At 48.7% G+C, this 13,967-nt stretch overlaps 1 protein-coding gene across 1 annotated transcript in view; it reads right to left on the reverse strand.

Annotated features, from left to right (window-relative positions):
- CDK5RAP1 (CDK5 regulatory subunit associated protein 1) overlaps window positions 1-13,967 on the reverse strand; it is a 110,519-nt gene that overhangs the window by 34,621 nt on the left and 61,931 nt on the right. The window lies entirely within an intron of this gene.

Consider the following 13,967-nt stretch of genomic DNA (forward strand, 5'->3'; position numbering starts at 1 on the left):
AGCTTCCCCCAAAGTCTCCCCTTCTCTATTCTGAGACCCCTTGGGACTCCTATTTCCCATTCCACAGAACTTAAAGTTGGGAAAGTATCTCAGATAAGAGGGACCGGATGGTTGCTCCACCAGAGGTGAGCCCAGCAGCATCCGATGCACACACAGGACCTTGGGATCCGCCACAGGAGTTGGCATGACTCTGGTCAAGAAACTGGTCATCTCTGGGGCACCTGGCTGGCTCAGTCGGAAGAGCATGAGACTCTTGATCTCGGGGTTGTGAGTTCAAGCCCCATATTGGTGTAGAGATGACTTAAATAAATAAATAAAAACTTCAAAAAAAAAATGAAATGGGTCATCTTTGGTAGTGAAAAGTCCTATTTCGGGCGCCTGGGTGGCTCAGTCGGTTAAGCCACTGCCTTCGGCTCAGGTCATGATCCTGGAGTCCCGGGATCGAGTCCTGCATCGGGCTCCCTGCTCAGCAGGGAGTCTGCTTCTCCCTCTGACCCTCCTCCCTCTCATGCTCTCTGTATCTCATTCTCTCTGTCTCAAATAAATAAATAAAATCTTTAAAAAAAAAAAAAGAAAAGAAAAGAAAAGAAAAGTCCTATTTCTGGTCTATAAGGTGACTGTGTGAATCACGGAGGCCCATAGACAACCCCCTCAAAACCAAGACATCATCTGGCTTCCAGCAACAGTGATTCTATGGCCAAGTGCCTCATTGTCCAAGGTTTCCATTCCACTGGGCTGAGCCTCGTACCCAGCCCCAGCCTGCCCTGGCTTCTGGGAGCACCCAGCATCGCCAGTGCCTTCTCCCACGGCAACCCACACGGGCATGATCTGAACACACCTGACCAGCAGTTGGGTGGGGGGAGGACCGCGTTAGAGGGGCCAGCCCTCTCACAAGCATTCATGGGGGTCAGGGTGAAGGGAATCCCTCTAGCTGGAACATAAACTCCTCTCCTGTTCTGATCTAATTTCAACTCCCATAGAATCTCCTTTCGAAGGCTGTGTTTTCCTCGAGAAATCAGGAGTTAAAACTCCAGTTCAATCCAAACAGGTAATGTTGTTTTGGTTTTGGATGTTCAGAAGAAATAAGAGGACTGACCGAGCGATGGGGGGGTGAGGGGTAGTGTGGTCAGGGGTGCGTTCCCTGCCCACTGTCAGCGCCTGGAGCGGTGTGTATGAGGTAGGGGGCAGAGGAGGAGGGGGTGCTGTGATGGAGGCTCTCTGAGTCTGCACCCCCAAGCAGCTGCTGTGACCTGAAAGGGGAATCTCTTTTCTCTAGCAGTACCACAGTCACCCCGGGCCCTTACCCTGCTGGCCTTGCAAAGCAGGTGAGTCTCTCCTTACATCTGGCCTCTCCATGGTCCTGAAGGACCCATCAGCAGGCCCGGAAAGAGGCCCTGAGTCGCTGATGTAGGCAGTTGAAAGCCTCACTCACTTTCTATCACTGATCTCATCTTGCCCTGGCGTCCCCACACCCCATGGGGTCAGGGTGGCCCCTAGAACTTAAACTTGTCCACTTCCCTCTTTCATACACTTAACAAATACCTACTGAGCGCCTACTATGTGCCCAGCCTTGTCTTAGGTACTTGGGATATGTCAGTGAACAAAACAAAGGACCCTCGTGGAACCCACACTCTAGCAGGATGAGGGCAGGTAATGAACAATAAGCCCAGTAAGGTAAACCATATAGTATGGAAGCAGGGGATGATGCTATGAAAAAGCAGAAGAGGGGATGGGGGGATCGGGACTGTGGGTGAGGGTAATACTAAAAAGGAAGGTGGGGGAAGGCCTCACTGAGAAGGTAAGTATTTGAGCAAAGATTGGAGGAGGTGACGGAGAGAGCTCTGGGGGCATGGGGAAGAGAGGACCCAAAACCCCAAGACAACAGTGTGCCCGATGGTTCAGGGAGCAGTGAGGGGGCCAGGGTGGCTGGATCAGAGGGATTGAGGGGAGTCAGAGAGTGAGCAGGGCCTCCTGGTGGGGGGCTGGCTCTTCCTGAGTGAGATAAAGGTTGATGGAGGGCCCTGCCTATTTGCTCTCCCCCTGGACTATCACACAGAGATATGAAGATAGTCCCTGTGACCTAGGGTGAGGGTAACTCTGTTTCAGGCCCCTCAACTTTCCCCAGTCCTTCACTATCTGGACATCTGGCTCCAATGCCCTTTAAAAATGGAGTCCCGGGACCACTTCTGATCTCCTGTGGGCACCTGTACAATGGAGACGCCCGAGTCCCATGGTCAGAATCTGCCAGCCCAGCCGAAGTGACCCTCCTGTTCCTTTTCCATCTGTTGTAGGAAAAACGTACGGAGGCCTTTCTCTTAGAGCTTCCGAACGGGATATTTTTGCCCCATCACAACGGTGAGCCCCCTGTGTTTCTCCTCAGGCCCATATACCATACACCTTGGAGTACCATCAACTGTGTCCAAAGCTTCCCACGGCAGCTGGCTTCTGCCTTGTCCCCCCCGAGTTGGTTACGAATTGCCCATGGGCGGGTGCCTGGGTGGCTCAGTCCTTGAGCGTCTGCCTTTGGCTCAGGTCATGATCCCAGGGTCCTGGGACGAGCCCCACATCGGGCTCCTTGCTCAGTGGGAAGCCTGCTTCTCCCTCTCCCACTCCCCCTGCTTATGTTCCCCTTCTCACTGTGTCTCTCTCTCTCTGTCAAATAAATAAATAAAATAAAATCTTAAAAAAAAAGAAAAAGAATTGCCCATGGGCAAGGCAGGTAGATGGAGGCAGGGTAGAGACTGCAATTTGGGGTGTGGCAGATGGGAGGGTGGGAAGGTCCCCTGGGTGCCCTCCTGTTCTTTGCCCAGGCAGCTGGTGCTGACAGGAGCTCAGAAGCGGGATGCGTGGCTGGGAAGGGCTTCTTAGGGGAGCGGGGCTTGGCATCGTGGAAGGTGCGACCAGGAAGGGCCCTTAGAGATGGTGGAGCCCACGGCTCACCACTCCAGTGCTTGCAGGGTCCAGGGAGATACCATTCCCAAAGGAAGCAGCCCAGGTGGGGCCCGGTGGCAAACGTGCCCTGCCTTAGGTGGGTGGCTAACACTCAGCTCACTCAAATGTTGCCAATGGGGTGGATATTTTGTATTTTTGAGAGACGCTATAAAGCTGAACTTTTTGAGACATCACGCCTGTGTTCAGATATCAGCAACAAAATCAAACTTTTCTAAAACATCACAGTCTTAGTTCGGGCTCCCTCAGAAGCAGACCCTGAGATAACAGAGTGCAGGCAGAATTGTGGGGAGGTGACCCCAGGAAGTGGGAAGAGTGTGGGAAGTGGGTTCTACGGGAGTGTAGAGCCCAGTCAGGCTCCTCTGCTCCATAAAACTCACTGCTCTCCCTCCCCGACAGTCTGTATAACAATCGCCCACCCACTCATATGATTATTTGGCCAGTGCTCTGTCCTTAAATAAGTGGTAAGCTGCCCGAGGGCAGGGACCCCGTCTTTGCTTTTCATTGCATCCCCCACACCCTGTCCAGTGCCTCCCACCCAGGAGACACTCAGGAAGCACACGTAGGAAGTCTCTGGCAGAGCTGAGCCCGGAACTCTGGCTTTCTGTTTCCCTTACAGGGGCATCTCTCTATGCTCCAACTTGAGGACTCCTGTTAAGATTGCAGAGTAAGGCCAAAGGAGCAGGCAGGAGCCCAAATGCTAGTCAGATTGAAGGGTTTGGCATCATTCTGTGGCCCATGATAGCCAGGGAAAGTTCTGAGCATAAAGTGAGTAAATCTGTGTTCAAGAAGGGGGACCAACTGGAAGTGGGGAACAGTAGTAATGAAAGGTCCAGCAAGGCAGCCAGAGAGTCCAGGTGGGCAAGGATGCAACCTGACCTGGCCAATGCCTACTACAGGCAGCTCATTCAATAAATATATCTTAGATCCTGGACCAAAGAGAACTATGGCAAGGGTCAAGAGATGACCCAGGAGCTAGGTCTGGTTCAAGAAGCCTAGATACTCTTGCAGGGTGAACACTCAGGCCAGGGGGTTGCACAATGCCAGGGGGTGCCATTCACACTGGGGTCCTGTCCATAGTTCCCAGACAAGGAAAAAAGGAGCTGGGCCAAAGCCACTGGGGAAATACAGGAGGACTGCCTGTAAGAAGCAGCCTAAGAGTGAGAATTGGCAGGGGAGAGATTCAGAAAAGCCTGTGCTGCAGTCAGGGTCATCTGGTCCCAACACAGAGAGAGGACGGCAATGAGGAGGGGTCCAGAGGCTGGGAGCTGGGAGGCTGGTGACAAGGCCTCTGCAGATCAGAGGCCAGATGGGAGACCAGAGGCACCTGTCCCCCTTCCTCCATCCTGCCCCTCACCTAACTGGGCTGGAATGACACACTGGGCCAGCAAGGGGATATGAGACCCTCCCCTGAGCCCAAAGTGATGGGGGGGAGTTAGGGCAAGGTAAGGCCTGGTCAGTGCAAAGGTCAGGGCAGGAGGGGCCCACACCAGGCCCTCGAAGTCAAATCTCAGAAACTCAGTTTGCCGAAAATCAACTGGCCAAATGATAAATTCTTTGAAACTCAATTTACTAAATGACCAATTCTCCAAGTTTACCATTTACCAACTTACCAAAAACTTATTTCAAGGACTACCTTTCATATATTTGATAAATGAGTATATTCATGAATGTTTTCTTGGATATATTTAATGGATATTTTCTTATTATATAACCAAATTCCTAGTGTCTTAAGGTTGATTTTTCAGTTTATACTGACTTGTTTCTAAACTTTTTCTGAGACGTTTTCTGTTTCAACATTCTAGCATTTCTAGGAGCACAAACACAAAATGGCAAAGTCAGGACACAGCCCCAGCAGCTCTCTCATAACCAGACCTATAGAGGCAAGAGGAGAGAGGGTGGGGGGGGGCTCGTAAGCTCACCCACTGATTCACTTCTAGGCTGCCTCGCACTGTTGTGCCAGTTACATATTACACAACTCCAAGAGGCAGCACTAATACTGTACTTGTTGCAAACAAGGTGTGAGTAGTTGCCAAAATCTAGGGGAAATCTAGGGAAATGGTATAAAATCTGAGAGAAAGGTGGGTGAAAAAAGCTGAAAATGGCCAACACAATAGTAAAAAATGATGATGGTGATGATGATAGTAAATTATAGAATACTCACATATGCTAACGTGGTGCTTATCTTGTAACATATTTCATCTTGCTTAATCCTCGTGACAATCCTATATAGGAACAATATCATCCCTACTTTACAGATGAGGAAACTAAGACACAGAGACACTGGATAATGCCCAAGACCACACACCAGCAGGCAGCTGAACCAAGATTCACACCCAGGTCTGTCTGGCCCCAAATCTTGTACGCAGAAACTTTGCCTCTCCTCCTAAAACCCATATTCTTAGCCTTTGATAACTCACAAAGCCCACTGAAAATCTTATGAGAGATCCTAAGAAATGAAAATTGACCCAAACTTTACAAGCAACGTAAGAGTGTGCAGGGATAAAAGTTCCCTGCAGGAGGCCCCTGTGAGTTCCTATTATTGGCCAAGATCTGAGATTGATTATAGCAGAGAAGGAAACTGAGGCAGGAGTGCTGGACTAGAAAGACATAGACAAGCATATAAATGTATACGCAGGTGTGCATATGTCACTAAAGAAACACCTACGAAAGGTCAAAATCCTGATGCCTGTCAGTGGGACACGCACAGCTCAGCCAGACCTATTGAGACATCTTCTCATAGAGGCCATTAAGAATTGGTACCTGCCTTATCATCTGCAATTGTGATCTCAGCCAAGCCTTGGCCAGCCTTGAAAGGGTCCTCTCTTTCAAGAGTCAGCAGGTCAAATCGCTTAGGGCTTGGGAACAAGCAGGCCCTTTTGCCCAGTGTGATAAGCCACCCTGCGTGAAAGGGCTTCCTATAGATCTTGGATTAGCAGAATTCAATGGCTGCCCCACCTCCTAAGGTTGAAGGAGAGAAAGACAAAGAACTGGGAGGCCCCAAGGGCCACTAGAGGCTGCATCCGGGATGTGCCCTTTCCCATCCATTCTTTGGGTCCAGAGAACCACTTGGAGGCACCAAAGTCAAGGGCCACATCCCCCAACAGCTGTCACAAATTTTGCCTAAAAGATGACTCCATTTCCCTCAGATGTCCAAGAAAAATAAGACTCAAGACAGTTGGGTTTTGTCTTCTACTCATCATCATATATAAAACTCTAGGTTCTGCCCTTTGAGAAAAGGTCAACTGTCATTCGTTCTATTTCCGACATTTCAGCAAAGCCCAAAATGGGACCTTTGGCAAATGAAGCTATAGTTGAAGTTCACAGTATGAGAACCCCCGTGGGTTGAAGAGGGCCCTGCAGCAAACATGTGGAGCCTGCTTGAGGGCAGGGATCTGGGCTAATTCCCCAGCCTCGGGTTGGCAGGAGCAGGTATTAACCAGCCCCTTAGGCAACATCATCTCTCTCTCCCAAACTCTGGCATTGATCATACAGGATGTAAAATATCACAAAATTTCAAGTGGTAGGAACCTAACAGGTGACTAGGCCTTCTCTAAAATAGAAGATAAGCCAGAGGCCCAGAGAATAGGCTCTAGAGTTTTGGGGGCCATTAAATGAGGTAACGAGGAGAAAGAGCCTAGGATTCTTGAATACAAATGAGCACTATACCAGGCTATGGACTCTGTTCAGGTTTTTTGTTTTTTGTTTTTAAGATTTTATTTATTTATTTGACACAGAGAGAGAGTTAGCAAGAGCAGGAACACAAGCAGGGGGAGTGGGAGAGGGAGAATCAGGCTTCCCGTGGAGCAGGGAGCCCAACGTGGGGCTCGACCCAAGGACCCTGGGACCATGACCTGAGCCCAAGGCAGACGCTTAACAACTGAGCCACCCAGGTGCCCCATCAAGTTTGATTCCAAGCACAGTTAGAGAAAGGAAAGAGGGCTGAGCAAATTATATAACTGCTATGCTTATTTTTTTTTTAAAGATTTTATTTATTTATCTGAGAGAGAGAATGGGAGACAGAGAGCATGAGAGGGGGAGGATCAGAGGGAGAAGCAGACTCCCCGCCGAGCAGGGAGCCCGATGTGGGACTCAATCCCAGGACTCCAGGATCATGACCTGAGCCGAAGGCAGTCGCTTAACCAACTGAGCCACCCAGGTGCCCCAATAACTGCTATGCTTAAAAGCCCCCAGGCATGCACTCATGCTCTCACCGGTTGCAGACACTGTGTATGTTCCAATCCTTCTGCATCCTTCGCTTCCTTCTTATCACATACATCTGATATAAAATGTCACTTGACAGGAAGGCTGTCCCTAAAGACCCTCTCCCTCGCATCCCCACCATAGCACTAGTCACTGCTGAGTGCCCACCACAATGAGGGACAGCACCGGCACCATAAAGGGCTCTCACTGGGCTGGCACCTGGCGGCCTTACACCCCCCTCGGCTCTGCCATTCCCCCGGCACCCACCTAGCTTGAAGATAACAGGCTGTGAAGGTTTAAAATCAGAAAAGGACAGATACCTGGCCTGGCTGCACCTCTAAGAAAGTTCCAAGCGCCCTGAACATCCCTCAGAAAGACACTGGCAAATGTCACAACCATTAGCAGGCGCTGATCTTGGCATTCGGCCTGTATCACGCCACCCTTATCAGCACATTTGGATCATGCCCCTTCATGTCTGACAACTTCTGTGAGAGACGCTGGGCTATAAAATGACATGCAGCTTTGCTTCTGACAGTTCCCAGGCAAGAGCAGGAGGAGAGGCAGCTTCCGAAAACGTCTGCCTATCAACAGAGACCCATCAACACTGGGCAAGGTAAGAACTTGCTAAATCAAAATTCACGAAAGAAAATGTCAAAACTCTGAGGCAGGAACAAGTATAGGACAGCTCACCAAAGGATCAATACCTAGGGTTTGGCGTTTATCATCTCTTTAGCAATGCCCCTTCCCTATTGAAATGCACAGCACTCTCCCTAGCATCGTAGGTGGTAACAATTGCCTGGTATGCAACCGCTTTTAAAAATGGGGGATCTTGGGGCACCTGGGTGGCTCAGTCTGTTAAGTGGCTGCCTTCGGCTCAGGTCATGATCCCAGGGTCCTGGGATGGAGCCCCAAGTTGGGCTCCCTGTTCAGCGGGGAGCCTGCTTCTCCCTCTCCCTCTGCCTGCCACTCCCCCTGCTTGTGCTCTCTCTCTGTCAAATAAATAAATAAAATCTAAAAAAATTTTTTTTCATTAAAAAAATAAATAAATAAAAATGGGGGATCTTTTGGGACACCTGGCTGGCTCAGTCGGTAGAACATGGGACTCTTGATCTCAGGTTTGTGAGTTTGAGCTCCACATGTAGAGATTACTTAAAAATAAAATCTTTTAAGGGGCACTTGCCTGGCTCAGTTGGAAGAGCATGTGAGCATGTGACTCTTGATCTCAGAGTCGTGAGTTCGAGCCCCACATTGGGTGTAGAGATTACTTAAATAAGCTTTTTAAAAAATTAATTAATTAAAATAATATCTTTTTTTAAAAAATGAGGGATCTTTCCTGGGATTCTTGAATGATTCAAGACAATGTCTTTAAAATAGTGCCACAAATTCAGTCACAGGCAGAGAATTTTATTATTTCTCCCTCACAGGACACCTACATGTTGCCTTAGACACCAAATTCCAATTTCTCACAGATGAAGGTAAAATGAGAAAAATAATGAAAATGTAATGAGCTTTTTCCTAAAGTCTAACTAATTCAATGCGAAAGATGTCATTGACTTCCCATTATGTCTTTCCCAACATTTCAGCAATAGCAGTTCTTCTCGGTCTTGGTAAATGGCAGGCAGCTTGATTTGGGCAATGCCTATGCATGGCAAGAGCAGAGGTCGATGAACCTGAGCTTATTTTTTTTTTAAGATTTTATTCATTTATTTATTTGAGAGAGAGAGCACCAGCAGGGTAGGAGGGGCAGAGGGAGAGGGAGAAGCTGGCTCCCCACTAAGGACCCTAGAATCATGACCTGAGCCGAAGGCAGACACTTAACTGACTGAGCCACCCAGGTGCCCCGATGACCCTGACCTTATTAAACCTGAGAAGCTAAGAAAATGCAAACAGACAGGAACTCCAGAGTCTACTGGCTTCACTGAGGGAAAATACCCTAAGACACAAACCTCCCTATTACCTTAAACATGAGAGAAAGACTTGAGAGAATCATTGTAAGGGAGGAATCTGATGGCAAGAGAAGGGAAGCTACCCACTGAGTCACACATCTGAGCTTAGAGTCAAACAGGGGTTTTCTGCCTGCGTGGACCCAGCTTTCTGTCTTCTTGCTGAGACTAAGTCTCCTCAGCTAGAAATGGAGTGATAAATATTATCTAGTTCCCAGACTTGCTGTGAGGATTATGTAAGATGTTGAGGATCAAGTACTTAGCACACTGACCAGTACTTACATTGACCAGTGCTCTACAAGCGTATGGACACATCCCAATAAAGAGAGGGAAAGTCAGACTTATAAGTTTACACATTCACAACAGTTATGGCTGCTCAACCCTGGCCAAAACAAAAAGAAGCCACATGTTCTGTGGTCAGTAGGACCACCCAGTGCCCTGCAATAGAAGAAGCTACAGAAAGTGGGTAAATGGGTTAACTCAATCATCAATCCATACACAGAGGAGCCACCAACACAATAATGAGGATGGTCCAATGCCACCATAGGACCATGCCTGTGCTCTCTGAGAACATGGGAACAGGCTTTAAAAAGACAAGAGAAGTCCTGACATGGTCATACTGACAAAAAGATAGCTCTAGCCTCTGCACACTGAGATGAAATGCCAGGACAGCCCAATGACCAAAGGGGTAGAGGGTGCCAAGCCTGAAACTGATTGATTGGGTGATTTAGTCCTGATTGAGCAAAACTACCAGCTGGAGGCTGGCCAGTGGGCACAGGTGAGAATATTGCCTATTCTGTACCACGGGTTTCACCGTCGGTAAAATGAGGATATACCCTCCTTCTCAGGGTTGTGTAGAGAGTTTAGAGCAACTGATGTCCATTTACACTCCACAAAGGGGTTGACACTTAGAAAGCTCATACCAACAAGGACAGTGCTATATACTAGTTGACCAGAAGCTGGGAGAGACTTTGACCACCATTGGAGCGACACCTTTTGTGGCTGGATCATTCAAAATTCTTGAATTCCCCACTTGATAACTCGGAAGGCTCCAAGGATATTTGAGAACGGAAGACTGGCAGGAGGATGTGGACCCTAGAGGTAAGGCTGTTGGCAGGGCCTGGCCTGTACTCAAAGGTTGCCACCAACCTGTAAACATCTTTATGGAAAGCCGGAAAAGTAGAAAAAACAAGACTTTGACTGCCATGTGATGGAGTATTTTCTGATGAATACAATACACAGACAGAATATCAATAATGTGAGTGGCACCTTTCCACAAGAGCTAGGACCCTTATATGTGTATATTCAGTACAGATGCACCGGCACCCCTATGGCCCACTGGAACGTGGTGTCTAACAAAGCTCACTTCTGCAGGTATCGGTTGCCAAGATGCTGACCCTCTGGGCCCTGGTCATCACGCTGACCGTCCAGGCAAGAGCACTTGACCTGCTGACTCCATCTTCACTGCTGGGAACTCTTTCTGGGAATGAAGCAGCCACTGGGGCTCTCAAAAAAGTCCCTCTCGATCTACCCAGAACACGGCTCAGTAGTTCCCAAAAAGACTTTCTTTCTAGAAAACGTCGAGCTGGGACCCCAGGAGGCAGGTGTCTACCCGTGCCCAAGTACTTACTGTCTAACAGCAAGCTCGAAGAAGGTTAAGCACACCTTTGATTTTCCACCCCCTCACACACACTTCTCATTTCTAAACCCAAAAGCTAATTACACCTCCAATAGGGAGAACGCATCAGAATCGCCTTGGGAGTTTGTTAACAAAACAGCTCCCTGGGCTCCACTCCCAGACATTGTGGTACAGCGGTATTGTAGTGGGCCTGAAAACCTGGTTTTCTAATAAGCTCCAAGTTGATGTTGAAGCTGCTTGTCTGTAGTCCACACATGGGGAGGGACTGCTCGAAGCAACATGCTCTTGGAACCAGCAAAATGTCTGGTTACCTGCCTTTTATGTGACCTTTATCACCTGGAGCGCTCACGGCTGCTCATTGCTGGCCTCTACAGCTCATCCCAAACACCCACAGGTGCCTAGAGCATCAACCTGGTGGACAAGGAGGCAGGACATGGGAAATCCAGGTCCATCCCCAAACCCCCTGACCAGATTTGCTCTCTCCAAGCTCCCTTCTCACACCCTTCCTGAGTCCCAGTCTCCTCCTCAAAGATGCGGCATTCTGTCCTCCAACAATCTGGGGCCAGAGAGCAGAGGAGCTCAGGAATTCCAAGGCTTGGCAAAGAAGTGACTATTTTTGGAGAGCAAGAAAGGAGTAGGACTCATCAGCAAAGGAAGGCCAGTAGGAGAGCCCACAGAGCAACCTGTGGTGGCCTTTTGCAGCCGTGGCTTCTACAGCCAGCCTTCCAGGATGACAGGACAGGATGACGTAGGGGCATCACACCTGCCTAACAATCCCAGTGCCCAGGCCCAAAGCTCACACATCCACTGCTTTGCCTCTTCAGGAACATTTCCTCCGCTCTGCCTACCCTCATCCTGCCTTATGACAAAATCCTTGAAATATATAGAAAAGTTCAGACAGTGGTAAAAATAACAGTTGTGGGGGCACTTGGGTGGCTCAGTCAGTTATGCGTCTGACTCTTGATTTCAGCTCAGGTCATAATCTCAGGGTCGTGAGATCAAGCCCTGCTCAGCTCCTTGCTCAGTGTGGAGTCTGCTTCAGATCCTCTCTCCCTCTCCCTCTACCGCTCCCCCTCCTCATGCTCTCTCTCTCTCTCAAATAAATAAATAAATCTTAAAAAAAATACAAATTAGAGGCGCCTGGGTGGCTCAGTCATTAAGCGTCTGTCTTCGGCTCAGGTCATGATCCCAGGGTCCTGGGATCGAGCCCCACATCGGGCTCCCTGCTCCGCGGGAAGCCTGCTTCTCCCTCTCCCACTCCCCCTGCTTGTGTTCCCTCTCTCGCTCTCTCTCTCTGTCAAATACATAAATAAAATCTTAATAAATAAATAAATAAATAAATAAATAAATAAAATACAAATTAAAAAATAACAGTTGTGTACCCAGCAAAAAGTGATTTGGTGGTGGTGGTGGTTGTTAATTTCATTGTCAGACATACAAAAACCTTAAAAGATATACACAGCAAATATTTTTTTTTTCACAGCAAATATTCTTGTACACACAACTGAGATTAAGAAATAAAACTCAGGCATAGGGCTGAAGGCCCCAGGGCTCTTGCAGGGCTGCCTCCCTCCCTCCCTCCCTCCTTCTCCTTCCACCCCTGGAGGAGACCTCTGGCCTGATTATTTTTCCCTTGCCATTTCTCTGTATGTTGTGATATGTGGCTATTTCTTCTCAGTATAAAAAATTGCACTACATGTTATAAAGTTTCCCAAAAGGTAACCTGCTTGCACCTTGTCTCAATCTTGTTTCTGAGGTAATTCATCCATGTTTAATGAGAAAGACTTTCCATTCACTTTCACCATGGTATTCTATTAGATGAATCCCCCACAATACTCATCTATTCAATTTCTGTCCTGTGCAATTCTGTGCTACTCCAAACAATGCTGACCTGAACACCCTTGTATGGGTCTTCATGTGAAATTCTCTAGGCATAAACCTATGATGTGGGTGCATCCACATCACCCTACACTCTCCAGAGTGTAGAGCCCCATGCATGGGAAGCAGCAGCAAGGCTCCAAAAGCCAAGGCCCATCAGCTCAACAGGGCTGGTACCAGTGAACTTCTTCCTCCTGCTACTCTGTTGTCCTTTGGTCCAATTAACTTCTTTGCTGAGGTAGGCAGGGTTGACCACCATCCAGATGTAATAACTCCCCTTCTGAGTTCCTTCCTCAGGCCACTGAGAGTAGTATGACAGGATAGGACCCTCGTGACTTCACAGCTCTCCAAGTTGGCTCTTGACCCTCTCTCCTTCCCCACCATCTTCTGGGATTCCTCTTCTCCCCGCCCTGCTTATCTCCAGTGTGGAGGCAAAGACATGGTGAGCACCTCCTCCCTCCTAATGATAACAATGCTGCAGGAGGATCAGAGCTGATGCAGGTGTTCTCTTAGTATGGGCAGCTTGTCAAAGGTGGCAAGACCTCCCAATGACCCACAGGGGGAAAATGAGGCCTGGAGAAGAGACTTGCACAGAATCACACAGATGGAGAACAGAAGAGTCCAGATCTGTCAGCAACACCACCTCTTCACTAGCCACCTCAACCCTACTCTACACTTAAAATTGGCTTAACTCATTCATCCTGTACCCAACAACACATGCTGCAGGTTCTATCATGCATTCCTGGACAGGTGCAGAGACTGGGGCTCAGAAAGAGAAGCTCCTGCCTTGGGCCACTCGGACTTCAAGGAACAGAGTCTAGACCTTATAAACTCAAAGCTACTGGGCTCAAAAGCTAAACTCAGTCCTTTTTTTTTTTTTTTAAAGATTTTATTTATTTATTTGAGAGAGAGAGAATGAGAGAGAGCACATGAGAGGGGGGAGGGGCAGAGGGAGAAGCAGACTCCCTGCCGAGCAGGGAGCCTGATGCGGGACTCGATCCTGGGACTCCAGGATCATGACCTGAGCCGAAGGCAGTCGCTTAACCAACTGAGCCACCCAGGCGCCCTGAACTCAGTCCTTTTGTTCCATGCCCAAACTGCTTTAGAGTAACATCCTCAACACCAGGTTGGCCTCAGGTGGGTGCTAATAATTGTTAACTCTTGACAGAAGACGGGTTATCTCTGCATCGCCAGGCTGTCCTGTGGTGGGCAGTGGCAGGATGGATATATCCAGAAGGCATGACATACAGGACCCATGGGTCTCACAATTCAGAGGTGCTGCTTTTCCAGCTGGGAAGGTTCTTCTGGCTGAACCAGCTGGACAGCCATCAGCAGGATCATGTCTCTTGACCCGT

This window comes from Mirounga angustirostris, unplaced genomic scaffold, assembly GCF_029215605.1.
Source record: "Mirounga angustirostris isolate CCGP_5_RB_7025 unplaced genomic scaffold, mMirAng1.0.hap1 SCAF_10, whole genome shotgun sequence".
NCBI classification, from domain to species: domain Eukaryota; kingdom Metazoa; phylum Chordata; class Mammalia; order Carnivora; family Phocidae; genus Mirounga; species Mirounga angustirostris.